Source organism: Tauraco erythrolophus, chromosome 3 (assembly GCF_009769465.1).
Source record: "Tauraco erythrolophus isolate bTauEry1 chromosome 3, bTauEry1.pri, whole genome shotgun sequence".
In the NCBI taxonomy this organism is placed as follows: Eukaryota; Metazoa; Chordata; class Aves; order Musophagiformes; family Musophagidae; genus Tauraco; species Tauraco erythrolophus.
The window spans coordinates 66,423,030-66,434,419 of NC_141467.1; positions in this window are offsets into that span (position 1 = coordinate 66,423,030).

Genomic DNA, 11,390 nt, shown 5'->3' on the forward strand with positions numbered 1-11,390 from the left:
TGCTCTTCCCCTGTCCATCAATGCTGTAACCTCATCATAGAATGCCACCAAATTAGTCAGGCAGGATTTGCCCTTAGTGAAGCCATGTTGGCTGTCACCAATCACCTCCTTGTTTTCTATGTGCCTTAGCATAGTCGCCAGGAGGATCTGCTCCATGATCTTGCTGGGCACAGAGGTGAGACGGACTGGCCTGTAGTTCCCTGGGTCTTCTTTTTTTCCCTTTTTAAAAATGGGGGCTATATTTCCCCTTTTCCAGTCAGTGGGAACTTCACCAGATTGCCACGACTTCTGAAATATGATGGATAGCAGCTTAGCAACTTCATCAGCCAGTTCCCTCAGGGCTCGCAGATGCGCCTCATCAGGTCCCATGGACTTGTGCACCTTCAGGTTCTTTAGATGGTCTCGAACCTCATCTTCTCCTACAGTGGGTGGTTCTTCATTCTCCCAGTCCCTGCCTTTGCCTTTTGTGGCTTGGGCTGTGCAGCTGGACTCTTGCCAGTGAAGACTGAGGCAAAGAAGTCATTGAGAACCTCAGCCTTGTCCATGTCCCTGGTAGCCAGGTCCGCCATTCCTCGCCTTTCCGGAGAGGGCCTACATTTTCCCTAGATTTCTTTTTATCACTGATATATCTATAGAAGTTTTTCTTGTTGCTCTTGATGTCCCTGGCCAAATTTAACTCTATCAGGGCTTTAGCTTTTCTAACCCGATCTCTGGTTGCTCGGACAATTGCTTTGTATTCTTCCCAGGCTATATACGGGTATATATCCATATATTTGAATATATATTTTATATATATTTACTAAGGATATATATCCATATCTTTGAAAATGCCTATTTTGTGCACATGAGCCTGGTATTTGTATGGGGAGCTGGGCTGACACTGTAATTGTGAGTGCCCAATTGTGGTTGAGCACGTGGGTGAAACTTAGGCAGCTTGTTCTTGTGGCTCCTGTTACTGCTCTGTTACTCAAGCCCTCCCTGGTGGATCTGTTACAGCCTTTAGATGATACTGAAATGGAAATAACAAATAGTACTGTAATTGCTATAAACACAAGCTTGTTTGAAAGTATTTGAGAGCAGTGTTTATCATGTTAACTTTCATCCTATAAAGTAACGATCAACCAAAACCATTCAGGGAAAGTAGGCTTTCCCTAGCTTCACACAGCATAATGATTCCTCCTGCAACGTCATTTGCCTGGTGAGCTTGGCGCTCTGCAGACAAAACCGTTGTATCGTGGGTGACAACCGAGAGCAATGGTAGAGGTGTTCTAGAAATAAACGCATCCAAAGTGCTGCACGGGGAGCTGCATGCTGTGAACATTTGAGACGATTTCTGCATGCCTTACTCTGCATAATCAGTAAATAGTTATAAGTATTATTACATATTTCATGACAACATTATCAGTCCTTGTATGTCGTTCTTGTTAGCAGTAGGGCTTGAGTCCTTCCTCTTCTTCGTGGAGTCAGAGACTTACTTTCTGCTTTAAACAGCTGTAACTATATAAAAGAATTTGTCAGTCTTTATATAAAGAAGAACAAATGCCTAGTTTGTCTAGACCACGGTTTTTTAATAGGTTTCAAGTAAGCATAAGTGGCAGCTATTCAGTCATGACAGAAGAATGGTTTGAGAGACTCTAGGGGCTCCTAGTAGAGTAGGAATTACCATGTTTGTGATTCTCACTGTGGACATTGACCAGCTACTTCTCTCCCCTAGTCCTGTATTCTCCAAGTTCTGTGCAGGCAAACACAAACCAAACCTTGGCCCATCTGGTTACTCACTCAGTCCAGCTACAGTGATAAGGTTAGCTTTGGGGAGCACGTATGAACAAGTGCACGTGTAGTGCTGGTGAAGATAGTTATACTATCAACGAGTATATATATATGTGTGTGTGTATATATATATATACACACACACTATACAGCAAGTATAGTTTTACCTGGACTACAAAACAGAAAGCCCACTCCCTGCACAAGGTACTGGGAGCTTGCAAGGTTGCTGCTTGGCATCAATAGAAATGAGGGCAGCTGGTAACAGTAGTTTGTATGGCTCCTCTTTTCCCTTGTCTCTTCCCATTCCGGTGCTGATTTTCCCAGCAATTAAAGCAAAAAGAGAATGAAGCAAAAAATATGTAACCAACATGCCTAAATCTGCAAAAACTCCCACCGTCATCCTGTGTGAATAAACTTGGAGGAAATCACCCACAGGTTAGTGTGCATGCTCATTCCTTGTTACACCATCTTCACTTCCAGGCAATGTGCCAAGGCTGTCGTCTTCTGCCTTGTGCTTGGCTTTCCATCCCTTGAGACCTGAAAAATGGATGAGAAAGAGGGATGGTTAAGAAACACAGCCAAGCTATGTCTAGGCCCTTTCCATAACCCCGGAGTAAATCTGCTTAAGCGTCACAGTGCTCCAGGACACGTGCAGGATGCCTTGGGTTCAACAGCTCCAACCTAATAAATCTGTTACTGCATCAAGCGTGCCTGCGGAGAAGGGGCAAGGGCAACCCGACGCAATGCAGGAGAAGGCCTAAAGATGTGGTCTCCGATTTTCCTCAGCCCATCCCTATGTGCTTCCTCAATAAAAAGGAACTTGATTTGAATTTGAACACCAGCTAGTGAATACAGAAAGTGATACCACCGTTTTGCTGATCTCTCCAGGAGCTGTAGCTCACACAGCGGTTCACAGCCTGCGTGTCTGCTGCGGTGTCAGCCCTGGGCAGTGAGAAGAGGGTCTCCCACACCTACTCGCCCCTGCTAATCCTGCCATGAAACCTGGTTCCACCTTTGACTCTTGCCACTTGCAGAAGAAGAGGTTGCTCTTTGAGCAAGGCTGTGTCAGGACTATCAGTGACTGAATTCCCAGGGGTCTCGGCTCTCTTTGCGTGTGTGGTTTTTCCGCTTGCAGTTACCTTTGTACTTAACCAGCACTGTGCGTGTGTGAAATCACACAGGCATAGTTCGTTGCAAAATGTTTATTGTGTGTTTTTTAATGTGCATGCATCGTAGTGTTTGTGGTCATGTAGTTGTACATGAGAATAAATAGAAGCTTCTACTTTTGCTTTGGGTTTCTCAGTGAAATTGAGAGAAAAAAACCCAAAACCTGGGCTATCATTAGGAAGGCTGCAGTTCCCTCAGATGCGACATTTCAGATTGCAGTTTATTTTACCAGTTCTAGGCTCCCATTAAAAAAAACCAAATACCATTCATTTTCTTTTTTCCCCATTGTACTGAAACAGCTGTCACGAGTGAGTTGGTAGAAAACGTTGTGCAGCCAAATAATAACAATAAGAGGAAGAACCATTTGACACAGCTCAATAGAACCATTTGACACAGCTCAATGGAATGTTAATCAGAGTCTCAAGTTAACTGCTTTCCTACTACTAGGAGAGAAGACAAAAAAAATGCTTTCAGTCTTTGATTTCTTTTGAAAAATTACCTGTACCCAGTTCTCAGAGAAGTCGAAATACAATAAACAGCAGCAGATATTTTCCTTAGTTCTCTGACTGTGGGAATTAAAGGGGGAGAAGTTAATGCACACACGTGAGGTGGCACAGTTAAGTGAAAGCAGAGGAACTGAGACACATATTCTTTGGAGAGCCATGTTAATTCATGTCACGCTGTAGAGCCACAGGGCTTGGTTCTGCAGCCAGGTATGCTGGCAGCACATACACCACCAACGTCAACCAAGCAGCAATAGGAAGATGGCTGCCCACACTGCTGTCTGAGCTCTGGTAAATGTTTAATTTAATCTAATAATACTGTATCATGAAATATATATATATCATAGCATAAGCGCTAGTTTATTGACGTGGAAATTTTCCTCTGTGATCTCTGACTTGCGATGACTTTGACCTACTTTAAAAATGCACTGATGCTTCTCCTGGGGTACGCCGTTTGGATGATTGACCATACAGCCTTAAATCAGCGACTTGACATTGAAATGCTGATTTACACCTGCGGTCAAATGGATAACACATGTTAAAGACTGATTGTCAGCCGCTGCAATACGTTATCGCTTCATCCTGTGACATTGTCGCTTGCCTTTATGGGACTTTAGGACGCCATTGTGTGGCATTGTTGGCATGGCTATGGACACAGCTGTGGGGGGCTGATGCTGTGTGTGGACTTTGTCATCTATCTGAAAGCTGACATCACTTTCGAAAGATCGCTGTGAAAGTTTGGATGTTCAAACATTGCTGTATATTTTAAGGCAGCATTGGAAATAAAGATGCTTTTTTTCTGGCATAAAAAACAGTTAACATTGAATAACTTGCTCTTTTGACCTTTTCACTTTAAGGAAGATTAATGGTCATTTAGATCAGAACTTCCCCCCCGATCAGAGGTCTGAAAGCTTCAGGGATTCAGACGGACAAAGAAAGTCTTTTCACCTCCAGGTCACCAGCACAGACCCGTGGTGTCTCTCTAGTGACCATTAGATGATTGCTTGGTAGTTTCTGTGCGAGAGTTGGTGGTCGTAATCCGTTTTCTAATAGACAGGTCCCTGCCTCATGAAAGCTGTCAGTACGTGCTTATCCGAGCAGCAACAAATGGGAATTAACATGAACAGAGCCTGAATTGCGTTTGCCTTGCACTACTAAAACCTCAGAGCCTCTGTAATACTTGTCTCAGTGGATCAGTCCTTCTCCAGGTCATCTGTCCAGGAAGGGTTGAAGCCGCGTTAGTGCTGTGCCATGAGCAGTAGCACTTCGGTGTTCCATCCTGGAGGACTGCAGCCTCTGCTCCCACTTCTGGAGCATGCGGGTCCCCTTCAGACACACTCACATTTCTGGCAGTTCTAGAAGAGCACGTCCCACAACCTTCATGTAGCCATCTCCCAGGTTTAGTTCCTGATGCAGTCAAGCTGATGTACTTCATAACTAGTGTATTTATGTTTTAAATGGAAGCCCTAAAATTAGGACTACTCAGTTGGTAAAACTGAGCACAGAGCTTGGGGACAGATTTTGATAGTTAAGTATCGTTTGTGACTTCTCGTGTCAGAAATGATACTGTCACCAACTGTAAAGTGCGGTTCAGGGACCAACTCAACACAACTGAGCTGAAAACAGCAACCTGCTGAACAAAGGCAGCGCAGGGTCGGCTGATGGGTGCTGAAGGTCTAAGCATGTCCTTCACTGGAGACATCTGCATGCGCATAGCAAACAAGGCATTGCTAAAAAACCTGGTATGTGTGTAGATGTATGCATGCAGTTGCTTACAGCTGAGATATTGAGCCTGAATATATAACATGGTTACAGTCTAGAGAGTATAAAAAGTTAAAGAGCTGGGATGCAGGAGTCTACCTCTTTTTGGCCGATCAAGTTGAGAGGATATAGGAACGTCAGACTTCAAGGGAACGTCTAAGATGGGAATATGCGTTTTACAAAACATTGCAAAAACCCAAAGGATGTAGAATCTGAAAGTAATCTAAAACGTAGTTATTAAGGAGAATGTGCCATGTCTATTGCAAAGTGCCCAAAAACTCTTTCCTGTTCCCTTTCGGGCTTCTCTCTCCTAGACCTCCCTCTGTACGGTATGTGTCAGGTAGTAGACAGAGCAACTGAACAAATTATAACTAGAACTGAATTAATAAAAGTAGGTGTTTAAGTGCAAAGGCTAATAGGACAGAGGAAAAGGACAAGTAAAGATCATCAGTTCTGCAAAAATCAAAGATCTCAGAGGCTGCATGACTTGAAAAGGACTGACCTCTATGTAGCTTATGAGCTTGAAAATCCTCTCCTATGTATTTGCAGCATTAATTCCTCTTGTTATCTGAGGCGATCTACTTTAATCAGATTCCTAGAAACAAGTCAGATACTTAGAGCAGCAGATCTTTGACACTCCTGCTGGCAGCGTCAGTAGAGAGGCCAAAGACCAAAGCAGCAGGGAGACAAGATAACCAGTTTCATCTCTCCAAAACGCTTTTTAGGATAATTGGCATCAGAGGGAGTCCCCTGGTTTCTCCTTCCAGGCTCATAGTCATATCATGTATGGCCATTTAACATTATTTGTCACACAAAAGCTACCTCTAAAGTCTCTCCAAGACACAGGAATTCCATACTGGTGCTCCCACTCCGTCCTAAAATCTCTTCTGTCACCATGCCTTCTCCTGTGCTATCTCACTGCTTCACACAGGCTTCACACCATAACTTAAATCTGGACCAAAAAGGGACTCATAAATTTGATCCTGCTTCTGTGCCTTTAGTGCAGCTTCTCCTACTTCCTATTCCTGTTTTCTAAGTTTCTAGCACAAGGATCTCTGAGTGGCAGTAATGATGGTTCTTGTTTTAAATTTAATCTCCTTCACACAGAACTTAGGCCAGAGGAGGCAATGCCATCTGATACCCTCTAAAGATCTTCATCCCACAGAGCACGTGTGTTGCACGTGGCAAAAGGAGCCTGATGGCTGTGTGAGGACACACTAGAGACAAGTAAGGTGACGGTTCAGGTTGCCTCATTCTTTAGACTTATCCACGAGAGGAGTCCTAAGTAGTTTGTGCCTGGTTACCCAGGCAGTCGATTTTCCTCCATATTGTGTAAGATAATATGCAGTTGCAGCAAGACAGCTACCACTGCACAAATCCAGGAACCACAGGACAAGCTTTAATTAACGTGCTTGTTTGTCCAAAAAATGGTTATGTTCACATCAGGAGCCAACAGTCAAAATAATCTTAAGATGTTTTGAAGAAAAAAATTTAGAGTGAAAAAGCCCCATTGAAAAATTATTGTTCTTTATCAGAGGAATAAAGACCTCACTGATCAAATAGCTTGAAAAATTAATAGATCAAGGATAAATGTAATTAAAGTTCAGCCTCTTAATAAGCTATTGTTGTCACAGCCCGGTTTGGATGTATCGCTCTTTTGTTGACATTTTTAATGCTTTCTCTGGATTACCCATACCTGACCAGCGTATGAAAGCTTGTTAAGCCTCCACGTGCTCAGCCTGGCCCTGGCTTTAACGCTGGCTCAGTGCAATCCCTGCTGCTGGCACAAGCTCTGCGGGACTTGAACCTTGCAGTGCTGGGCATTGTGTTTCTCACTAGTCATTCTATGGACTTACTCAAGTGTGTTTTACAAGCTTAGGGCAAATTTGTGAACGTCCAATTATCTATCTGTAACTTTTTTAAGAGGAGCCAACCAGGCTTGATTTTGTTTTGTTTTGTTTTGTTTTTTTCACAGGATCCTGGAGTATCTTTCTGTAACTAGTGGGGAGATGTGTTCAGCCTGGCTTCCAGGTCTGGCTGGTATTTCTGTTCCTGATTAGCAGAGAAGTCTGGGCATTAGTCCTCTCAAACTGTACAACACTTGCATCCCTCTCTCCTTGTCCCCTATAGTGAATTTAAAGTTCAGAATGTTTTTTAAATGCCTCACTCTTATTCCCATTTGGGTAAAATCTGTTACAGCAGCTTCCAGCAGATGAAAATTAAAATGTTGCTTTTGAAAATTCTTCGCTTATTCACAGACCTTTCAGCCTTGCAGTGCTCCTTTAATTTTGAACTAGATTTGCAAACTGCTGTAAGTATGAGGTGAAGTTGTTGATAGCATATATCTCTCTTCCTTTCATTTAGTGAAAAATAACAGATTATGTATGAGGAGGTCACTTTATATTTTGCTTTTCTTGTTGGTTTTCCTTTTCAGTTGTTGGCAGTTGCAATTCTGTGGCCCTAAAATCAAACAAAGTGATTTTCCTTCCACAAAAAATGCCACTTCCATTGCATCAAGCAGAAGTGGTTTAGAGTAAATGTCCACAGCGTACATGCGCAGCTTTATCCCATCTGATTTTTAAATAGTTAACTGTGTATACCTCTGGTTCACAATCCTATTCCAAAAATACCTGTGTTTTATCCTTATCATATTGCCCAGCTAACAGTAAGAAATAGGCTCAAGTGGCTCAGTACGGATTAGATTCGCCTCTTACGCAACAGGGTACGAGATCCAGGGAGAAGCCAGAGACCTGCCTTGGGAAGAGCTCCGTCCTCTGTAGGCCAGGGAATCCCATGGCAATATCCCTTGCGTATGCTGACAGTACCAGGATGCTTCCCACTGACTTCCCTGGAAGAATGCTGTGCCGGAGAGGCATTCATTTGCTTAAGGCCAGGATGAATAAGGTCTAGAGGTTTCTGATATTTCTCATAAATCACTCAAAGTTTTAATTACATTTTATGTGATCATAATTAACATTTATTTTTATTTCATTCCTCTCAAGGTTACGAGCTCTGGCATACTTGGTAAACAGGACAAGCGTCTACAGTTGTTTCTTCCAAATGTGGCTGAACAGATCCAGCCCATGGGAAAAGCACCCTCACCGCTTCCCCAGAAGAACATTTCGCCAACTTACAGTATTTTCTGCCATGTTGATCCTTATGCTGTTTTCATGAGCTGTTTTTACCTCAGCCTCAGCATATGTTTCTTCCCCTTCTCCACCTCTCCCTCCTTTCTACCCACGTTCCCAAAAAAATCAAATACCTTCCCTCTCTCAGACCTGCATATCAAGTCAGATGGCGGTTTTGTCAGACACCATATGTCTGTTCTTGTGTCCTGAGTTGTGCTCCTCCTCAGTTGTCCCCGTTCACCTTCAGTCACCAAGTTCTTCCACCAGAAAATGTTTTGATCATTTACTGCCAACACTGGGAGTTCAGGTATTTTGTAAACAGCAATATATCACAGCCCACAGCAAGGAATTTGGATTCCACACATCAGCTTGGTAGTCTTCAGTCAAAGATATACCCCAGTGCAAAAACTTTTTTGGATCTTCTCATGGCTACAGTGGCACCACATGAATTAAATTAATAGCTTATTTAATTGCAGTTAGTGAGGAAAATTTTGGGCCTAGTTTCTAGACTTTCTATGTAATTTAGGGGACAAAAAACGATTCATAGAATCAAAAAATGTTTGGTTTCCTGCTCCCACCGTAGACTGTACTCTTGTTAGGGAGCCGGAGGGACATACTGTGTGAAATTGCCTGATGTGGCTTTGCAAGCAGACCCTAGATTAAACATTGTGGAGTGTTTCTTCCTCAAGTCTAAAATGACGGTCCTGCTAGTCTTCAGCAGGTTGCATGCAGTTGAGCTTTATAGTACACTTCCTTGGCAGGTATTATCACACTTATTTTGTAGCTAGATAAACAAAGACATTCGTCCAAAAAAACTCAGGGACAACTACAAAAAAGTAGCCCAATGTGTGCTGTCCTTCTCTTGAAGCCACATTAAGATTTCCTGCAAAACCCTGAGCTTTCATAGTGCTCGACTACCCTGTAAGACCTGGGCAGAATGAAGCAGCAAACTCCCTTTCATGAATGGGGGAAAATTCATTCCCAGATGAGGATCCCAGATGAGACATATCATATTGGTCCTCCTGAGCCCTATTTTGCTGTCTGGAAGTGATGTGAGAGCCTTTTATCAGCTCTCTGCACAGAGTGACTCATCCCCAGAGCATCATGTCCCTCGTAAAGATAGATGTTCAAAGCCTACCTGCTCAAAACCTAACCTATAAGGCAGCGAATGCCAGCTGCTAACCAGCTCTTGAGTCTCACTTTAGTTTCCACAGCCCCCTTGGCATGATGAAATACAAAATATTTGTTCATATGCTAAACCCCAGCTCTGATTGAAAAAGATCTTTCAGTCATACCTACAATATATAGGAAAACACTGACTCGGATTCAAAAGTGCCTCTTCTCATAGGACCCTGAATATCCAAAGGTGAAATAAAGGGCGGGTTAGATTTGTTATAGCTTTTTTTTTTTTTTTTTTGGTCAACTATTCAGTGTTGCTGCTCTTCATTATTTTTTTTATTCTTTTGAAAGCTTTCAAGCCTCCCTGCATAACCGCCTCTGCTCCATTCACTGCTGAATGGACGGTGCGCTGATCTTTTTCTCGGTGGGTAATGGATTTGGTTTGATTGCTTGACAGAGGAACAATAGGGGGATAAACAATTGCATTCGTGCCCGCGCAGCTCCCCATCTGTTGAGCGTGTGCGCCTTCAGAGGGAGCCGGGCAGGGACAGATGAACGCGCCAGCCCAGCCTGATGTTAATGGCATCAGTCATACAAGCAGAACATGTGGCGCAATAAATCAAAAACTAATTGAACTTTGGCTTGATTATATTGCTGTCCCAGCACCCGTTTCAGACACGGCACGGTTTCTCCTGGGACAATGCCCCCAGCCCTGCAATGGCTTTCCTGCCCCTGGACAGCAGGAGGCTGCTGTGGGAGGTGACAAGCAATACCAGCTTCTCTTCACTTGTTTCTTTCTTGAAACAGTGACGCTTGCCACTCAACCAAAATACTTCCAGGCTCAGGATGTGTATTTGACCAATATTTATTATTTCAAAGAAGAAATGTTACATGAGCATGACAGTGTCAGCCCATGTTTGCTGGCACTTTCCATCTGGGACTCTTGGTGGCAGACGTCTATAGGAGAAGACAGCACTACTTTTTGTGTTAATTACACACACGTGCTAGTAATGAAAGCTATTCATTAGAGTGATATAATTTAATATCATTATTCACACTTGAAAGTGTTTATACTGCATCAGTTGCTGGAGCCTGCACACCAAAATTTTTGTGCTTAGGTGTCCATGGCAGCAGTAAGTCACCAGAAGTTGAGGGCAATGATTTTCATAGATGTGGAAGGGAACAATTTCTGATAAGAGCATTAAAAAATGAAAAGCTTTGGCAAGAAGACCCTTTATTGAAGTGCGTAAGTATGGAATTATGCCCCAGAACCATCAAGTTATGTAGGAACCCATCTGTGACGGAGCCACCTGCCCTCCTGCTGCAGACACTGTGTAGGGGCATATAGACCCATGTACGTGCCTCACGTATCCTTCTTTAGTGATCTGCATTTGAAATTTTACACTGAAGTGCCCCGGATTCAGATATCAGTTTATGAACTTAAAAGATAAAGCACAAAATACTTTTCTTAATACACCTAGAATCAGCTCCTCATTATATGGGAGGACCAAATTTTTGTGATAAATATGTTCAAGTACAGAAAGTATTAACCCAATTTATTATAAAAATCTTTGCAGTACTTCTGTATATGTTTATTTGCCTGTACATTGGCTACACAGTACAGACTTTATTTATTAGCCATTTATTGCAGAGGATTCTCCAGACTGGTAAAAGGAGACGTAAAATAAAACGCTCCTATCTGAGCAGAGGCTTAAGTAACAGCTAAATTAAGTCTTTGCATTAATAGTATTCATAGAAAGGCAGATGGGAGCAGAAAATGTTGCAATGAAGAATATGGAATGAGATGAGATCACAGCATCAGTCTGTCCTTTGTAGATCTGGACAATGATCACAGAGCCAGATTGGATTAGTGAAACCTATTTACCAGAAGTTCAGAGCGGTTGCATGAAGCTGAAAGGCAGTCAGGAGGGAGCGGTGGAAA